Source organism: Plectropomus leopardus, chromosome 4 (assembly GCF_026936395.1).
Source record: "Plectropomus leopardus strain MGB_pleo_1.0 chromosome 4, ASM2693639v1, whole genome shotgun sequence".
Classification (NCBI taxonomy): Eukaryota; Metazoa; Chordata; class Actinopteri; order Perciformes; family Serranidae; genus Plectropomus; species Plectropomus leopardus.
In genome coordinates, this window is record NC_142179.1 from 31,738,119 (window position 1) to 31,755,560 (window position 17,442).

The window sequence follows — 17,442 nt, forward strand, 5'->3', positions numbered from 1 at the left end:
TCTGTCATTTGCTTTCATACATTTCATTTGTGGGGTTTATTAAAATTGAAAAGGTAATCAAATGTTTGTTTCAGCTCCAGATATATTTTGATCAGAATAAAAAAACAAAAAAACTTTCCAAATTGTTTATTATGTATTCTTATAAAACATCTAAATATAAAAAATGATAAAAAATAGGTTGCATTAATAAACAAAAGCTATATCCTAATATGTAAAATAATTCTTTTTTTGGTTTTAAGAAAATTAAATTATCACACATTGTCAATAATACCAGTAATTTAATTTATTAACAGATAATTGAGGACACATGAAAACTGGAATAATAAATTAGTTAAAAAATGTAAAACATGTGTAAAGTAAGCCTACTACATTAAAGCAAATGCACTAAACACTATATTTTTTAATAATTTGAAAATAAAAAAATACTTCTTTTTGCAGCTGGCACTGAAGAAAAATCTGAATCTCTTTTTTTAAATAAAGAGAAAAGTTTTAACAATTAAAAAAACTAACTATAAAACCAAAGAAATTACAATAAGCAAAAAAGCTGATTACCAACATATTTTATAATCCAAAATCCTGACGACATAACTTCCAGTAATTCCTAACCAGAGAGACTTCTGATTTCACATCCAAGTACACTTTGGATGGTCTCGGTCACCTGAGTTGTGTCTGCCACGGTTTTTAACACCTTTATTTACATTGATGTTACTCCACCTCGCCCATGCTTTCATACAGGTATTCCACAGCCCCTATCGTCCTCTCCCGCTCTGTAAAATATGGGTGGACCCTCTGACAGATGAACCAAGCAGCACAGACAGGCAGAAATCTTTCTCGTCATGCGTGTTGGAGCAACCTCCCATGTGGCGTACACTGAGAGGGCCTAAACATTGGAGTGAACTGGAAGTGGAAAAAAATACCTCTTGTGTTTGGGTCTGATTTCTCAGCTCATTTATCTTGACTGCAGTCACACAGTACGTCTCACAGGCTGGCATATTTTTAGCCAGCTTGAATGTAATGATATTTATTAGAACATGTCCTCACTTGCCATATGTCTTTTACCGTATCTGACATCATTGTCCTAGATACCGAGGTGTGTTTATGTATGCGTAATAGGAAGAGGGTTGGGCATCAATATTGTTCACTATGTGTTTTGTTTTTTTTTTTCCTTTGTAAAGATTTTTTTTTTTTAAATTAACCGTTTTTGCTGAGCTGTCCATAAAATCATCTTGATTTTAAACTTGTATTAAATTGCTGTGTACATAAGCAGAAAAATATATAAAATAACAAAAAAAAGAGTTTACTTTTTGCATTATATACTATACAAACTTTTAGTCCTGCTGAACCTTAAAATCTTTGCTGTTGTGAAAGCTACGTGATATCAGACCTTTAAATACTGTAAATATACAACCAAAATCAGTATTGGTTAGGCAAAAATCTAGCTATACCAGGAGTTTCATGTTATATATTTAGCCAGCTTTTGCATGCTGAATATACTGTACTGTAAAAACTCAAGATCATTTTCACTAATTATTAATATTTCACTAACAGTCAGAGTAAATCAGTGATCTTATTTATTTCTTAATTTGTTTGATCCCCATTATCTGTGCCCAAGAGCACAGCTAATCTTCACATTTAAATGTGGACCCCAGATAAAAAGTGATCAGCTGATGTTTTTTAAAGCCATCTATTTTGTCACGTCAAGTTAACTTATTAATTGGGACAAAATAAAAAAAGCAACAGATGCGATGTTTGCAAATTAATTATAAAGGGTTATTTTTTCTGCTGACTGCAAGGAGAAATCACTGCCTTTCTCACTTCAAGCTTGACCGCTGATCCATGCTGAACCCTGTGCAGCAGGTTGACTGAAAAGAGTAGTTTGGCTGGAGAGACCGTATGAGTGAGAGTGTGTGCATCTGTGTGTGTCTCTCTGCTACAGGCCTTGGAAAAAGCAGTAGCTCCCCTGTGTGGTTTGCTGCTGTAAGAGCACCTGGCATCGCAGGGGGAGAGGTGGGCATTCGGGTACCAAGACATAACCTGCGCAGCTCCACCGGCACAGCGAGAGGTAGGACTTTGACTCCTCTTGAGAGGCACTGACATTTAAAAATACAATCACTCTGCTGTTATGTACCTGGATAAAAGCAGCCAATTAACTGGAGGTGAATCATCGCTTGTAATCTTTAGAGTCTAGTCTGCTGCAATGAATTAGCAGGCAGATATATGATGCATTTCCCTCACTGTGTCCTCAGCCTGCGCTTATGTTGTTGAAAACACACCTAGAAAAGCCTCTGTCATCACCCATCTCTCCATGTGACATATGACAACAGCTCCTCCAAAACACACACACACACACACCTGCATACATACACATCCACACAGGAATTACTAGAGCTGAAAACAATTACGCAGCTTCTTTCAAGTTTCTCGTATTTTTAGCTAACATGACCCACACGCAGGAATACACACATGCAAGTGAAAATACTCGCTTAAATACACACACAGAGTTATTTGGCTAGAGGCCCTTTGGTTCAAGTTGATGTTTATGGTGAGCTGTGATATTGCATAGCTTCAGAGGCGGCCTAATGCAGGATCAGGTGTCTCTGTCCAGATCAGATGCCTGCGTGGAGTGGATGGATAGCCTCAGATGGCATGTGTCCTCTCTGGACACTGGACCCTTCACCCCCCCACCATCCAAATATTTACCTGACATGTCTCTGTGGGTGGCGGCCCATCTAAAGAAACATGTATACACACATTCACATTGATGCAGTTTTCAGCATAAAGTTATACTCACACTGGTGTTTTACTGGTTTGTGTTTTGAAAGCCGATATGGATTCTGTCAATTCCAGTGTTTTTACTTCATACCACAATTTATACAAAAAACTACAAGTATTTAAAAAAAATGAGCAGGCCATCATGTGAGTCTATAACTGTCCAATATAAATTTAAATGAGTTGTTGTTTGTTGTACTGGTCATATATTCTCAAATTTTTAGAAATATATACCCACGATGTTAAACTTGATACACGCACAGGTTGATAAATACACATACACACATATACCTGCACACATGCTTAAACACAGGTCCATTCCTGTGTCAGGCCTCATTGGCGTCGACACTTTGAAGATGTCGGCTGCTTGTTTACTGATGCAAATTAGCAGGTACGGGACCTTCAGAGGGGCAGAGAGCGTGGCAGCTTCGTGGGTGGTGGGTCCTCCTTCTAACACCGCACTATGACTCATCTTCCTCCATCTGTTCCCCTCTCTACCTCTACCCCCCAGTGAAGGAATGCTTTCAGCTGGACTCACCTGGTCAAAGGACCTTGGTCAGGCATCTGGAGGCTGAAGTGAATGTCTGAAGTGACTGTCCTAGGCCTGGAGCTGCTTGGCCTGCTGGTGCCAAAATGTATGTTCACTGGTATATTTTTGCTGCATATATTTTCAGCTAAGTGAAAACCATGAATCAAAGAATCTTGTAATACAATACAAATGTAAGTATAAAGTGTTCCTTTACACTGTAAAATCGCACAAGCTGATTTTTTTTAACTTAAATCTAGGAAGGTTGACTGCCTTGAAAATGTAAATAAATACAACTATTAATCTTAATTTATGTTAACTTTATATTTAATTGTTAAGATCACTTAAAACATAGTTATATTTACTTTATTTTGTGAAGTAGTTGCAACTTAAAAATGACAAGTTTAAATGAATTAATCTTTCCAAGTTTCTAAGTTTTACCAACTTCAGTAAACCAAGTATATATTTGTATTCGGTTGCAAGTCATGTTTCTTTATTCATAAACATATTACAGATAAAACAGATCTTGCAGATCTCCTAACTTCATTATTGGCAAAATCCTCTTTATTGTGATCAAGGTAGGTCAGACTAACTTGGTTTATTGAAGCTGCTAACACTTGTGCACTTGTCATTTTTTAATTGCAACAACTTCACAAAATTAAGTAAATACAGCTAAATTTTAAGTAAACTTAAAACTTACATGTAAATAAACAGAAATTAAAATATATAGTTATATTTACTTTCCTTTCTCAAGGCAATCAGTTTCCAAGATTATTTTAAGTAAATTCAACACGTCAGACTTTACAGTGTATGGGTGAGAAAATCTACTTACTAAGCTAAACTGATGCAAAACGCATTGTCACATAGCTGAAAACAGAGTAGCTCATAAAAACTTGTTGAGATACATGGTTTTCACAGGGCAGCAATTAAGTTTAAATTCTTTGTGTATTATGTATTCAAATTGTTTTATTATCCTGAACCATAATGTGACTGAAGCAACCCTATTAGCCCATAGAAGTCATTAATTACTACCATTAATCTTATCTAACTTCCAAACCTACAAATGGATAGTTGTAAAAGCTTCATTGTAACCTAGTATAATGCAGAGGCCCTATTAGAAATTGTTTAAAAATTCAGGTACATTCAGATTCTTAAATGATTTAATTTTATGCATCTCACATCTCACTGGGGGAGGAAAGATACCTTTAATTTAGTACTTCTTTAGCAAATTACTGCTGTCAGTGCGGTAAGCTGCATTTCCACAGTGAAGTCAAAGGCGTGCTGTAGTTGTGATGTTAACCAAGGAAATATCTAAGGAGGCACTGCAGAACACAAATATTAGAAAGGTACAGTAGAACAGTAGTAGAACAGTAATGTGTTTTTTTTTTTAAATTACATTTGAGTCAGTCACCCAAAAAGCAATTCACATTGTTTTCCAATTTAAGGTATTCTGGTTGTGCAGAGGCAGGAAACAGAAAATCGGCTTAATACTGTGACTAAGAGCCGTCTGCTTGACCAAACAGAGGAGTAAACAGGAGTCAGTCCGCTGGGATCTCTGCCACTGCTGCTTTCAATGGTGAGAACGCCACACTCCACCTCTTCCCACTTACTGCCCCAAACACACTGCCCTGCCACGAACCGCGAGCTATACTGTGTGTGTGAATGCAGAATGCAGGCGTGAGTTATAAATGTGTGTATTTGCTTGTGCGCAGAAGAAAAAAATATTTTTTTCATAAGACATTGTGAAAGCAGTTGTATTTAAACATTTTGTGTTGGACTACTGCTTTCTGATTTGTTTTTTTTTGTCTGTGTGTGTGTGTGTGTGTGTGTGTGTAAAAGCAGAAGATGACTGATGATCTGTTGAAATGTCAACATATCCAAAACAAGAAAACAAACTTTGTAATACCCCCTTGACCAGTGAGTAATGGGAGGCATCACTCCATCACATTTTGTGAATACACAATCAGTGGCACACAAGTTACAGTGAGTGACTAAAACAAATATGGCAGCACCCCCTTTAGGCCACTTGGTGTAGTATTGAAACATTTGAAATGGAGCACATCTTTTTCACAAGTTTTGTCCAAATGTGATCAGCTGCATTGTGGGTGATGGCCAACTTTTTAGGATTTTAAAGTATTTGACAGGCGTCTGTGTGTTATGGATCCAGGATGAGGTTTTTCTGCATCTGTAGAAGTGTGTGTGTGTGTGTGTGTGTGTGTGTGTGTGTGTGTGTGTGTGTGGGTGGAGGAGAATTTGCTTTGAAGGCAGGTCATTACTGTGGACAAGGATTATCTACCCCCCCACCTACTACTTCCACCCCCTATCACCCCCCCCAGTGGCTTGTGACAGCCGGTGGTGTCAGTCACTTAGTGCAGTGTGTGTGTGTGTGTGTGTGTAGGATTGTTTGCATTAGGGCTGGCTGAGTAAACAGGGCTCGGGTTACCTCTGAAGGCCTTTCCATATCATTCATTCCAATTTAAATGTGGAAAAATATCACATGGGTGACAGGGGAATACATTACTTGGTAGCACCAGATCGCATTTGTTTTCACGTATAATGAGGGGACAGATCGCATGTTGGCATGCAATGAAACTCCTAATGCATCTGTGGATGAAACTGCCAGCATGCTGTTTGGATCTTTTAATGTGTTTGATATGCACTTTAATCATCCCTCGCATTTGAGAATATGAGACTTCGGCTTATATTTGCTTCTTTATACCCACATCGAATCAAATCCTACACACACCAAAAAAATGTTCCCTGTCCACATGTATTCAGATTTTTTTCTAAGAATTTGCTATTCATCCATTAACAAGTGGTTAATGCTGTTCTTTCTTTTCAAATAGTTTATTGACAGCTGGCAAACGATAAAATGGTGTGCTACATTTTGACAATCACGGCATGGGCAGTTATTCTAGGTTAGTGGCCGAAGTTCAACTCTGTCTTTAGCCCCTTTTACACAGCCTCTAAAAGGCGAGAATGATGCACTGGAAAGGGGTTTAAAAGGGGCTTTTTAATCTTTTTGTGTTTAAGGTTAACCAATAACTCAATACATGTGTTCTCGCTGATAATTCCCTCTGTATCTGAATAAGGATCATGCTACCTGCTAACAAACAGTAGACTAAATCATGAGAGGCTACCTTGAAACTACAGTGATTGAATTTTGTTTTACATTTCTCTGGTTTCTTTGAATAGATAAAATAGAAAAAGATAATAAACAGCTGCCAATACATGTGAGACAGTGTACAGTATAACATGCAAAAGATAAAGAATATACAGATACATAGGGCATTTAGGTGACAAAATGCACTATAAACATGTTGAAATTAAATGCAAAGCATAGTTAATTTTTCACTTTACAGTGCAGATTTTTTTAGGTCGTTTGTTGTTTTTTTTATGGCCTTTATTTGATAGGACAGATAGAAAGATGACAGGAAATGGGGATGAGAGAGAGTGGATGGCAGCAGAGGGCAACCAGTCATACTCAAATCCGGGGCTGCTGCAAGGAGGAGGCATACCCTCTAAATATGGCGCACGTGCTCTACCAACTGAGCTACCCAGTACCCCACAGATGTTTGTTGTTGCTGCTAAGAAATGGCACTCCATAAACTCTCATTTACATTATCAGGAACGTTACCTGTTTATGGTGTTTCCTCACATCCCCTCCATGTTGCTCCTGCAATCTTTGTGGTTAAAATCATTTATCAACTGCAGCTGCAACTTTCAGCTCTTTAGTGAATGCACATCTAGTCGAAACATTTCCAACTCAAGCAGATGCATCTTTGCCTCAGTTTTCACTGCCAGTTTATCTTGTCAAGCTATTAATGTTTTAACGAACTTCCCATAAATGACCCAGACTTTCATGGTGTCTTCTATGTGTGATCCCTGTCAACTCTGTGATTATCGCAGAGACACTTGTGAGCCACAAGTGAGCCACACATACATGCGCATACATAGGTATACATGCTAATAGGTATGTGAGATCCCCCTGTAATGTGCTTCCGCTTTTTATGTTCAGACATAACTCAATGTTCACTCCCAGCTTCTGGTTGCAACTAAGATAGTGTAATGACCAGACATGGACCTAATATATATAATTCATTTTCCCTGATTGCTTTCTTACTTTCTAACTGACACTGTTTGAAAGGAATAGTCTTTATTACCACAGCATGAATGTTCCTGACACCCGTGTGCCCCCGAGTTTATGGTTACATTTCATATTAAGACAATATTTTTTTTTTTAACTTTTTGATACCTAAGCAAATAGCTTAATTTATTTGACAAACATTGAAAGAGGGTGACAGGCAACTTTTTGGCCAAAAAATATCAAGAAATTAGTTAAAAGTAATAAGACAATTATCTTAAAATAAGCCAAATGAAAAAGAAAAGTAAAAATCAAATAAATAAATGACCTTAAGAAAGTGCGAAAAAAATGTATGTATATATATTTTCTATTTTTCTGTAATATGAATTAAAATTACAAAAATATACTTATTTTTTCTCAGCTTGCTGGACATTTTTTTTGCAAGTTTGCTTATTTTGTTTTCTTCCCATGTCTTTCTTAAAAAGAAAAATCAAACCGGTTTTCTCAGGTTTACTTGCTAGTAAAAGGTGTCTGAAAGCAGCACAGGAAAACTAATCTCACTCCAGGTGTGAAAGGGTTAAGTTTATATAGTTTTCACAAGATGCATATTCCTCAATGAATGTTTGTGGAGAAGTCAATAGCGGCCCAACAGCATAGTTTTATTTGGGGTCCCTAAACTGGTTAATTGGTCCATTCTCATGGTCGAAGTGCAGTTTAGAAGGTCAGCATGGCAAAACACCATTACTGATCATTTACTCCTCTTATTGCACTTTCTTTTCTCACGTGCCTCTGACTTTCCTTCTCACTCTGACTCTGTATCCCTGTGTCTCTATCTGTCTCCCACCCACCACCTCTCTCGCTCTCCCCCAGGCAGTTGATTTATCCCCTGCTCTGTTTTCCCTGGACCACATGGCCCGGCAGTTTGCCCTAGCTCCACTCATCCAGAACCGATGTCATTCAGATCCAGTTAAATAAATGGCCCTATAAATTCTCTCCAATAATAAGCCCGGGTGCTGCTAGGAATGTGCGGCAGCTCGTTGGGGACGAGGCGGGTGGGGGGTGAGAAATCCACGCAACCCGAAGACCCAGACGGCCTGAGCCAGTGTGAGAAAGCATGGATGCTGTGTGGAGGAAGAGGAATCTGGGTTGAGCAAGTGTGAGTGTGTATGTGTGTGTGTGTTTGGAGGGCGTGGGGGCAGGGTCTGCTCACTGGGAGCCACAGTAGGAGCGGGTGTGCGGGAGAGGGGAGTCGGAGGGGGATTCCAGGCCCCTGTCTGACTCTCTACCTGGAACGAGACCTCAGGGACACTTTAAAAAAGCCCACCCAGAGACAGAGACACCAATCAGGCCTCTGTCAAAATCCGGCTAAATCAAGTCAAGTCAAGTGTGCTTGTGCGTGCATCTGTGCCTCTATGTGTGTGTGTGTATCTGCACATGTGTGTCTAAAAATGTCATTAGAGCTCAGTTGCTTTCCAGCTAACTCTTCTACAAGCCAGCATTTATAATCACGGCGTGTGTGTCATGGCAAATTATGGTCCTAGAGACACCTATTGTAGTTGGAACTACCACAGAAGTGGTTTTGGGAACTTTGCCAGGTGTTTACATGTCTGTGTGTTTGTTGACAGATTTTGTCAACACATTAGCGTCACAACTGTGCAAGATGCAGTCACCAAACTTTACAGGTGTGTAGGTGAGATCACAATGCAGGCCGACAGTATTGTGCACGTTCACACTTCACAAGAGCTGGCTCTAAGCTCAGTTCACACAAATTCTATTAAACCAGTTCATGTTCACATGCTACAATTTGAATGTTGAAGAAAGATCACAGTCTCAAAATATGAATTAGTTTCTGTTTATGTCTTTTTAAAAAATGAAATAAAAATAAACTCTAGTGATCGTCATTACCACACAAATGTTTCCCAGGACTGGTCAGATTTTTCAAATTTGTTGCCATTGTGGCTGATGTTTAGACTTGTTTTTCAGACCCGCTGGGCACAGAGTTTTTCCGCTAGTATCTGTACCTTAGTGATTTGTTGATAAAAATCCTTTAAATATCCACATGAACTGGCCTCAGCAGTACTGGTAATTGGCAGTGTTAATTGTCATGAGAGGGAGCAATGCTTACGTTCATGTTCATAAGTTGCAAAAATATGAGCATGTTAATAGACAACACTGACTGCCAAGTTTAGAGGTGCGTGTGATCCAAGCAAATCTGTGTCTTGGCTGGTGTGATTCCAGTGCAAGATGGTCTCTGTTATCAAAATTGAAATTTAGTATGAAATCAACTTGCTAAAATCTAATTAGGTGTAGTTTTTAACATTTAAGCATGAAATAGAGATAACTAAAACTTGATTCAGTTGATGTCTTTTATCAGCTTTTGTCATCTGAGGAAGCACAAACACAAACCTTATGACTTGTTAATGTTCAGTTATGTTAAAATGAGCAGCATTAGAAAAGACACATTGATAAAATATTTCTCATATTTGTATAAATGAATGAAAGGTGTAGCTTAGTGTTTACACTTGCATGCATTATTTTTCTCACCTTAAAAACTGAATGTTAGTGGCGTAAACTAGTTACGACGGGCCCCGTTGCTAGCTATTGTAATGGGCCCTGGTGCACAGAACTGCTGCCCTATATCATGGTCTCTCGTCACATGATCAAATATAGACTTGGCATTGGACAACCTCAGCATATGTATTACCTGGCAATCATCATTGCAAAAATACATAAGAAAACGATAAATTATTAATTTGATTGAATAGTTTTTCATTTTAAAAATGGTTTATTTAAAGTCTTTAAAGTCAGAATGAGTGTATACAGTAATTTTGTTATGGATTGCTACTGACTATTTTATGAAAAATAAAATGATGGCAGAGATGGGTTTGCCTTTTTGAGTGTATAATAATTTATTGTGGGCTCTTTGAACACAGGTGATTTTTGTGGACCTGTTCTCTGCCCAACACACTGTTGCAGAGTGCACTCCGTGAGCCCCAGTGCAACTACACTACATGCACTGTCTATATTTACGCCCCTGCTGGAGGTCCTGGGAGATTTTTAATCCTGAAATTGATGCGATCCAACATGCAACCAGAGAGACTGGTGTAAAAGAGTGGATTTTCTTGTCAGATGAAGTATCTTTGGCCGAATACAGACAGCGCTTGCAGAGAGCACATTAGGCAGTAATGGCCTGCATTATCTATTGAACTTTGACCTTCCAGTGCAACCCCACAAGCACTTTACAGAGGGTGAGCTCTGCTGTCATTTGTTGTTCTTTTTCACTCAGTCACAGTCCGTGTGTTTACCTTCTGCTGATTTATTGGCCTTTCACTGCAGTAGCTGGCTGGCAGTACATGAGAAAAATGTCTGAACCCCGCACCGTTACGCTGTGATGAGTCTCTGTGGGAAACACTATATTATTTCTCCCACCAATGGAGGGATGCCCTTAACATGAGGGGGTCGCACGGCTTGTGGTGGGTTGATGCTGTGGGGTTAGGTGGCTGTTGCGTTCATTTCACAGCACGGAGGCAATGACAGGGAGGCAGACAGCTCCCGCGCACCTTCTCCAGTGTCATCTAAAAAACATGTCAGGTGGCGCACAGCCCGGCTTTGAACTGAAGGAAGGTTATTTCAAAGACGGGTAAGCTACCATTTCCACTGACCTAGAGGCTCTGCAGGGGTGTGGGTGGGTGAAGGAGGGTGACCATCTTCCCCCTCCTCCCCATCTCCACACTCTACACTGCCTGACTCCATCCTGCTCCCTCTACCTTGTCCAGTTGTGGAGCTGAGTGACTGGCCCACTGTGCGATGCCAGTGACCCGAAACCCGTTTACTGCCTTAAATCGCTGGCCCTGTCCGCCACCCCCACCTCCATCTCTCTCCAACGCCACACCGCCACCCTCCTGTCCGTCGCCTCCAGAGGATGACAAATCACCCTCGGCTCCTTAAATGGGTCTGAGACCGCGCGTGGCCCCTGGTCCCCTCCCTGCAGCCTGCCCTGTCTGCTTAGAGAGGGGATTCCTCAACCTGGAAAGAGGCAGTGGACCTGCGTAGCCCTGCGCCTCCCCTCCGCCTCCTTCTCCCACAAGAGCTCAAGCTTATATCTATGTATATCAAATCTACATGGAGAAAATAAACATTGTTTGAGCGTAATGTTGACAGATTGGCTGGAAATATGAACGTCAGCCATAATGGAAAGAAGTGGGCATTTATCACCAGAAGGATGGATACTGTTTCGTGTGTGTGTATACCTGTGTGTGTATGTATGTTACATCCCTGTTACATGAAATGATCCGTTTGAGTGTGTGTGTTTGCCAATCTGTTTCTGTGTAGCTTATGTTTGCATACCTGTTGCATGAATTGCTCTGTGTGTGTGTGTATGTGTGCAGCTGTGTGTCTGTGTGTGCCTACTACATAACCGTCTGGCTCCCATGTGAGGCAGTAAATCTATCATTCCTGCTGCGTTTACCTACCACTTCACAGAGCTGTATGTCCAGTGTAAACAACGTTTATCACTGCATGCAAATGAGCCCGTAAGCCGCAGTCTCCACAAAGGCTCCTTTCACTCCCAGCATGCCGTTTTACCAGCACGTTGAATCTGATACCCCAGATTACAAGCTTAGTCCTAGGCATTGTGCGCCGCTTTGCTGTCACTCATGCGCTGCAGCGGTTCCCTCCAAACGTCATTTTACAAATAGTCGGGAGCCATTATTAGAGTTATGACCAATACAAGTCCACATAAATGTCACGTTTCAACCTTCACAAGATTTATCTCCTTTCCACCCTCCTCTTCTCCTCCCTTTTCACCTTCTATTTCCTTCTCTTGTTACTCCTTTCTCCCTTACCCCTCCTTTTTTTTTCTCTTTTCCCCTCCCTGCATCCTCTCAGGGAGGTGGTGGTATGTGTTGATTGTAGTGATTTTGCTGTTATAATGTACTGTGCATTTCTGCCCTTGGGAAACAGCACCACAGATAGACTGATATGTTGTATGTATGAGGCCAATATTATCTTTTTTAAAAACCTTTTTATTCACGCTCGATGTGATGAAATCCTGCATTTTAGTACAGCAGTAATTGGATTCTACTTTAACATTTTCAATATAATAATTGTGCCAACTACCAGATTTCACAGAGTTTTTAGTGTCCCATAATGATCTTATCATCTTTGGCATGAAATTAAAATTGGCCATCAGCAACCATTAGCCATCAAGATCTCACACTGGCCGAGGCCTGAACAACAGCAGCACGTGTTGCTGTAAATTACAGCTTAGGGCCCCACTGGGAGGTAGAAAAGATTTATAGGACACTAATAAGCACTATCTCCTCAGCAGATCACACTACAAGACACCGTGCGTGTGTGTGCATGCATGTGTGCATGCATGTGTGTGAGAGAGAGGAACAGGGATGAACAGAAAGTATCAGCTTACAGATGTTCAGCGTATGTGTCTGTGATTTAGGATAATGTAACATGTTATGATTTTTTTTTTCATTCACAAACTGCAATGTCAAACTGTAAAATAACAGTAGGACTGCAACTAATGATTTCTTTTCATAGTGGATTAATCTTCTAAATACTTTCTCAATTAATTAGTTTGTTGTTTGGTCTGCAAAATGTCAGAAATGGAGGAATATCTTTATCAGTGTTTCCCAAAGCCTAATTTAATATCCTTGAATGTCTTGTTTTGTCTGCAACACAAAGATATTCAGTTTACTGTCACAGAAGAGTAACTTGTTTTTTTTTTAATTGATGTCTTTATAAGTAAAAAAAAAAGAACTAGCTTTTGTCTCAGGTTGAGAAAACAAAGATAAAAAAGCAGATACAAAATGATACAAATAAAACAAACAAATATATATATATATATATATATATATATATATATATATATATATATATATATATATATATATATATATATAATACACCTCCTTCGCACCACCTTCCTTTCTTCTTTTCTTTTTTGTGAAAAGAATGCTATGCTATATTTTGATAGACTTCCCCTGCCCGGTAAACAGCTATGTCTGTCAAACTTCATGCACCAGTTTGTAACAAAAGATTTCTGTGAAACCCTCCTCTAATCCTAAACTGAGATGACCCTGATGACAGGCAGTATTTTACATTAGAAAACAACTGCCCAGTCGCAGCACACTCAGTGTCACATAACCACAGAACTACAGCTTCTTGAATCTGCCAACCAATTTGTATCTGTATGTGTGAACTCAGCTTTATACTTGTGTAGTTTGCAGTGGCAACTTGCTAAGCCTTTTCCTCCCAAAAGGCCTTTTGACAGATCCGGCTCTCTGCTCTGAGGAATGGCTCTAATAAAGACGCTACAGCTAAAATGCTTTCATATCCAGCCTGGCTCTATGCGTGTGTGTGTGTGTGTGTGTGTGTGTGTGTGAGGTTCGGACATGCTTCCTGTCAGCACTACTTTGAGTTTGACATTGCCTCCTCTGTATAAGAGCTGCCTTTGACAGAGTAACAATACCATCAAATCTGACTCAAGACACTCTCACACAAAAAGAGAGAAAGAGAGCTAATATGCTGAGGTTGTGAGTGTGTGTATGTGTCTGGGTGTGTAAAGGCATACATAAGTGCCTATTTTTTGTGTGTGTTCTTGTCTATCTACGTGTGTGTGCCCACCTGTGTCCATGGCTATTCATCAGAAAGTGATGAGCTCATGAGGGTGGGTCCGACAGAGGGATTGGTGAGTGTATGGGCTTGCGGCCCGCTTCAAATCCAAGGTTAATCCTGGCCTTTCACACTGGAGAGTCTAGTTAACAGAGAGCGTGGTGGGTGGGTGGCTGTGACTGAGTGGCAACAAGATCAAGTGTGATTGGATAGCACATGTTTAAAAACACATTGAGGATTTGAAAGTATAAACTCTTCGTTGGTGTTTGTGTTAGTATTTCTCCCCCAGTGTAATTTCCCATTTTAAACTTTCCTCTTCATGAAATTCTAAATGTTCCTCAGCACAAAAAGTGACTAAGTGATAATTCACTACTGTGTCATGTTGATGATATGGCCATCTTTTTAAGTATTTAATTTCTGAAAAATACTGTTTTTTCTCTGTCAGTTTAGTGTTCTATCTTATGGTTGCAAAATTGAGAATCTTAACGAGAATTGATTAAAACGTGTGTTTATTAGCACACAGTTTCTTGGGATTCATCATTGACTTTTTTTCTAAAAGGGACAATTCATCCCAAAATCAAAACACATATTTTATCTCTTACCTTACTATTTATCAGTGTAGATTATTTTGGTATGAGTAGCAGAGTGTTGGAGATATATTCTCTCCAATAAAACGTGACTAGAGAGCACTTGACTTGAATACATTTACAAAACTCAACAGCAATGCCTCTTTCCTGAAATCATGAACCGGTTAAACAAGGTAATCCACAGACCTCACTGTGAGCAGTTTCCTGTAGGAACTATTTTCTCTCTACCGAGCTACATCCTCCAACTGCATCACTGCCTAGAAGGAAGTGTACAGCTAGTGCTAGCACACGTAGCACCACTCAGCTAACTAACATTACAGATCAGCTGAGGAGAGCAGCATTAATGTTTACATCTCACGCTGTCACGAGCACCAACCTTTTCTTCATAGATGGACACTTGTTTTTGTGTGCTTGTAATAACATATTTTTATTGGGTTTTGAATATGGAAAACATACCAACACATAAAAAAGTGCAAAGCGAAACATAGCTCAGCAAGAGGATATATGAATATTGAAAAAACAAACAAAAAAGAAAACAGAAAACAAACAAGACAATAAAATAAAATGAAACAATCAGTTGCACCCCCCAATGGATCATATAAGTTGGTCAATATTGAGATGCATCATTATGTTCTCCATCCATCGCTTGTGAAGGGGGTGAGTTTTTTTCCAAACTAAGTATAATGAGTCGGCATGCAAAGAGCCACCACCTTCTATGCGCTTATACGGTCAATAGGTGTAGTTCTGTCGAAAAAAATAGTTCTAACATGAAGCTGCTCACAATAAAGTTCTTGGATTATCTTGAGTAACCAGGTCATAATTTCTGAAAAGAGACATTGCTGTTGAGTTTTTCAAATGTATTTTTGTAGTGCTTTGAACTCCACCGGTTGAGTGCCATCTAGTTCCATTATATTGGAGAGAAGGCAGAAATCTCTACGGCTGATACCTCCAACACTCAGCAACTCACACCAAAACAATCTAGACTGACAAATGCCATTTCAGGTAAGGATTATATGTTTTTATTTTTATTTTGGTGAGCACGGTCCCTTTAATGGACATGAAATATGTCTTCCTACTTTACAACTCTATTGAAGTAAAGGAGGGAAAGGAGTGTGCAGAAAAGGGGATGGTCAGTGTGAATATGTGTGTAACTCTCTGCAACCCCAAACAATTCTCTGTACATTGAGTCTTCTCTATGCACAGTCACAATTCCAGTACCACCACTGCTTCCAGTTACACACCAACCACTCATATATACACATGTCGTGCCACCATACCCAAACCTCAGGCACACACTCCCTCTCAGGATTCATATGTGCTTCTTGGCAGCAGCTGCAGCCCTTTGTACTGTGGGTTTAACAGTGTGTGTGTGTCATTTCATGATTCATTCTGTGTGTGCGTGTTTATGTGTGTGTCTGTGTGTGTGTTCTCTCCCACCGCCACAGCTGACAGGGCATTAAACCACTCTGAGCAGCATGTAGCCACTGGCATGTAGTCTACAGGGGATTTAGAGGGCAGAGAAAGTCACAATGTTTTTCTCTTGGTTGCCCCCACACACACTCTCCGTCTTTAATGTGGGTGTCACTCCCTTTACTGTTCTCAGACATGTACGCGCACACTCTTAGACAAAAAAGGTGAAAATCCATTGCGAATGATGAAATCCATCCTTTGAGGTTTACTTTCCCGCTTCCCAGAATCCCTCGTTCTCTCTCTCGCCTGATTGATTGTTTCGCCCTGTTTTCGTCAACAGAGAATTCCACAGGAAACGATGGTAATTAAGAAATATTGATGCTGGATACATCTATTTGCTTTTCCAAAATGATCATTAGCAAAATTCGGCTGCAGTCGTTTATCACTGTACAGCAGCACTTGGCATCGGACACAAACGCTCGCTGCGGGCCTATCCCAGCATTTCTCTTGGCGATGACTTCATTAGAGCTCGATTTGCTGTCCTGTAAACATGTGTCTCTCTGGGAGATATGATATAAGGGCTGCAATAACTGATCATCTGTCTTCCGTACACATGGTAAAGCTAAACATCCCTAAGCGATACAAGGGGCTGCACAAAATACTGGAATCAGCATGACATGGACTTTAGCTCTGCATGCTGATGAGTTTGTGTTCGCTGTGAAATAGGCCTGATGGTGTGTTTTCAAAGAAATATGAGGCAATTAGTGAAGTTCGGATCGTATCATAGAATATATCAGTCACAAAAACTGCCTGGAAAATCGAGTCACTGCTACATTGAAGCAGTTGTTTCCCATTTGAGAAACACTGAAAACCACTTAAATTTTCTTTGAATTCTCCTCAAAATTGTGCAAGGAAAATATAATTTCAGAAGAGGATAAAAGTTTAAAACATATTTGTTGAAAACACTGTCTAAAACCTCATTTCCACCATGCAGTTCGATTCAGTTCAGTTCAGTTTTCACACATTAGAACACATTCAGTTGTCAGAAAGTTGTGGATGGTACCAAAGGAATGGTTCCCTTCAATCCAGTTTGTCCGCCAACCCTCATGACGTACCCAGCGCACTGATCCAATACCAAAAAGTGGAGCTAGAAACACTGTAGTCTGTTGATTGGTCAATGCACAAACCCGCTGTTTTGGAGACTATAAACATGCCAGCCTATTCTTTTGTGTTCTTAAAATTTTGACGTGCAACTCTGTTTTGTTCCTCTGTATCACATGTGTAGAGAAAATATAGTTATTGTTGGATGGAGCGATGATGCGGCTGTCAATGTGCGGTAAAAACCCCACTTACCTTTGCTCTGTTTGGTTACCCATGAAATGATCCAGTGAGAGAACACACACTGTGTTTACGTCACATTGAAGATAATGTTACAGCAG

General features: G+C 39.8%; 1 protein-coding gene across 1 annotated transcript in view; it reads left to right on the plus strand.

The window, feature by feature from the left end:
* LOC148189804 (uncharacterized) overlaps positions 1 to 17,442 on the plus strand; it is a 111,522-nt gene that overhangs the window by 9,992 nt on the left and 84,088 nt on the right. The window contains exons 2-4 of the mRNA XM_088077126.1: positions 1,937 to 2,062; positions 3,281 to 3,404; positions 4,741 to 4,871. The gene's annotated coding sequence lies outside the window, so the exon portion shown is untranslated. The remainder of the gene's footprint in view (positions 1 to 1,936; positions 2,063 to 3,280; positions 3,405 to 4,740; positions 4,872 to 17,442) is intronic.